Below are 3418 nucleotides of genomic sequence, written 5' to 3'. Positions count from 1 at the left end.
TTTATACTGATTTCATTAAAACTTATATTAGTGTTTGATAGTATCTTTTGAATTTTATTCTGAAAAAGTAGAGGTACAGGAAAATGTTACCAAAGGGGACATTGGGTATCATGAGGTTAAGAGTTACTGCCTTAGTCACAGTGACCTCACTTTGACAGAATTTAGAACAATGTTAAAGGGTTTTGAGATCTCCTCTTGCTTTTTTTGTGGTTCACACTGAGACTCAAAGCCAAAAATACCTCATGTGAAAAGAAACTTTTTAAAAATAAAGTTGATTGAATTGCATAAGATTTACAGTTCATGGAAGCATTGGCTTCATTTAGGGATCCTGAGCTCAAGCACACAAATTAAACCCTTTTCTCTATATATTTTGGTTTGGCAAGAATTATAGCTCAAAAATGTTTAATTTGAATAACCTAGATGAGGCACATACTTTAACCTGCACAGAAACATGGCTTTTTGTGACTTAGGAAAAAAGTTGCCAGTATCTAGAAACTAGGAGACTGTATGTGAAATGTCTTGATTTCTGGCCAAGCTTAGGAAAAATGGAAGAGCAGCAACACTGGATCTTTATTCCCCCGTGGCAACAATAATCTGGGGCTAAGAGGTGGCAGCTCTCCATGGGGGCACAGTTCTTTATTGTCTCTGTCATCTGTCCTGATTCACTGATTTATATTATCTGCCAGAACCTTATGTTTGTGACCTCTGGCTTAATTAAGCATATAAAACTACATACATGAACAAAAGTAAAATATTCAAAGTAATCAGAAATGTGTAGAGTGCTATAAAATATCAGGTCATATTTTATTATAAGGTTATATGTTAATTACAAAACTAAATAACATTATAATATAATACGAGGTAATGGGGGGGAGGGGATGGGGAACCAGCCAGAGCCACACAGGATTTACAATCAGGGTCTTATATCATCTGTTCTACACCTTCACCTGTATATGGTGATAGATAAATCTTATTTCCTTTCTAAACATCAGTTTTTCATCATGTAACGTGAGCTGGTAAAACCTGATTGTGGTGTTTAGTGTTTGTGTTCCACTCAGATCTCTTTGGATTACTGTTTAAAATACTGTTTGCTGTATCCCTCCCTACTCCTAACTTCTGTGTGTTTTTGCTTCCAACAGCAAACAAAGGATGGCCTTTGGGCTATTGAAACCTATTTTGCTTGCAAATGGGATGAGACAGGGTTACCTGGAAAAAACTTGTCCCCATTGGAAATGCTTAGCCAGTGTCTGAAAGCAGTGGGCATATGGAAGCTTAGATCCCTATCTCAGATCGGTAAAATTCTGAAACATAACTTGTACTCTAAAATTTCCATGCACGTGAGATTAAGTTACACTCTATCCATTTTTTTTTTCTGATAAAAGGGCAGCCTTACTCAGGATTCCTTTACTTCTTTGGGATCTTTTCCTTACTATATCTTTTGCATATAAAACCTCATTTCAGAGTCTGATTCCAGGGAAGCCCAACTAAAACTTTTATTAGTCAACCTTGCAGTACTAGTGTGAGATATAATATGATGTATGAAAATGCAATGTAAAATATAAAATGCTTTTCTTAAAATTCTAGTAGAATTTGCAAGGCAAAATAACAATCTTTTCTCATGCCCAGAACTTAGTAAGAGAATTAACCTAAAGAAAATATGAAAATAATCTGTTCAGTCTATCCATATCTTTCACATAATGAGAAAGTCAGAAAATCAATAGAAGTCAAGAAGTAGAGGTGCCTGAGTGGCTCAGACGGTTGAGCATCTGACTTTGGCTCAGGTCATGATCTCACAGTTTGTGAGTTCAAGCCCCCTGTTGGGCTCTGTGCTGACAGCTCAGATCCTGGAGCCTGCTTTGGCTTCTGTGTCTCCCCCCTTCTCACTTCCTCTTCCCCACTGTCTCTCTCTCTCTCTCAAAAAAAATAAACATTAAAAATTTTTTTTTAAAAAGTAAAGAAGTAATGTTTTGATGACAGATACATCACTTCCGTAACCAGTTCTATTGGACTCTATAGCAGCAATGAGGAATAACATGGCATTATGGTTTTCTTTTCCCTATATATGTATATATATCATATGTTACATTATATATTACATATAATATATATCATAAGTAATGTATGTTATATTATATTATATATCATATGCATATATATTATATGTAATATATATTATATGCAACATATAATATGTATTATATACATATATTACATATAACACATGTTATAACACATGTTATATGTAATATATGTTATATTATATGATATATAATATATTTTATATATAACAGTAATATATTGTTAATGTATATAATAATATATAATATATAATTATTTAATTCAAGTTTTGTATTATTATATAAATAATATATAATAAATTAATAGCTGTAATATAGAATAAATTATATATATTATATTATATAAATATAAGTATTATATAGTATAGTTTAGTATATCATAGTACATTATATACAATAGTGAAATATTATATAAATATATATTATTAATATTATATGATTATATATTTAACTCAAATTTTATATATTTTTTGTAGTAAAGGAGGCTCTTCACGTTTCACTTTTTCAAAGGTTATTTCTGAGTTGCAAAAATTATCTCTCCATATTTTTCCCTGTATTACCATGATTTGTTCTGTATTCTCCCCTTCAATCTTGGCTGCCACAACCTCACAGAAAGCATGAGGACCCTTTTTTCTTGCATCTATGTGAAAACTGTAGCAGCAGACAGTAACTGCCTCAGGTCTGTCAAATAGATGCAGGCTCTAATTCTGAATGTATTTTATGTATTCGACATACTCAATATTGTCTTCTGATGATGCTCTTGCTATTACCCTGTGACAATTGCTTTCTTTTGTTCCGCAATCTATCCTCAAAGTTCAAGTATACTTTCCTTGACAAAACTGAGAACTAAACTTTGAGTTCTCCAGCAGCAGCAAATGTAAGTGGGCCAAAAAGAGATACATTAAGCCTGAACTAACATTTGCAGCTGTTTCGTTAATTTGATTGTTATGATGGTCAGTCAACGTGTGTTTAATCACTCAAAAACAGGCAATTAAAATATAAAGCACTCAGTTGAAAAACCACTTGTTTTCACACTAAATTTTTTTTTAGTCCATTAAATGAGTTACTTGATTTAAAAACATAATTTCAATATAGAAGATTGGTTTGAAACATGGCCCTTCTTCTGTTTTGTGCACAATAGGGAACTGGAAAGAAACACTACAGCCATCAAGTTTAACATGTTTCTGTGTTGGCTCCAGAAGTTGATTGACTTAAAGCAAAGTTCTTGTTTTAATTCTTTTAGTCTCAGACTTGATGTACTTATGAATAAAAAACACTCCCAATTATTCATCTTTGTGGGAGACAAGCATACATATCTTCAGTTATTTATGAGAAAGATA

General features: G+C 32.4%; 1 non-coding gene across 1 annotated transcript; it reads right to left on the bottom strand.

The window, feature by feature from the left end:
• Positions 1-2647: 2647 nt before the first annotated feature.
• On the bottom strand, positions 2648-2776 carry LOC131498634 (small nucleolar RNA SNORA31). The gene has a single exon (XR_009255515.1). It is a non-coding gene; the product is annotated as a small nucleolar RNA SNORA31 (small nucleolar RNA).
• Between the last annotated feature and the right edge of the window lie 642 nt (positions 2777-3418).

The sequence above is a fragment of the Neofelis nebulosa genome, chromosome 16, assembly GCF_028018385.1.
Source record: "Neofelis nebulosa isolate mNeoNeb1 chromosome 16, mNeoNeb1.pri, whole genome shotgun sequence".
In the NCBI taxonomy this organism is placed as follows: Eukaryota; Metazoa; Chordata; class Mammalia; order Carnivora; family Felidae; genus Neofelis; species Neofelis nebulosa.
The sequence above is the reverse complement of the archived record's forward strand: the minus strand, read 5'-3'. Positions and strand labels throughout refer to the sequence as shown.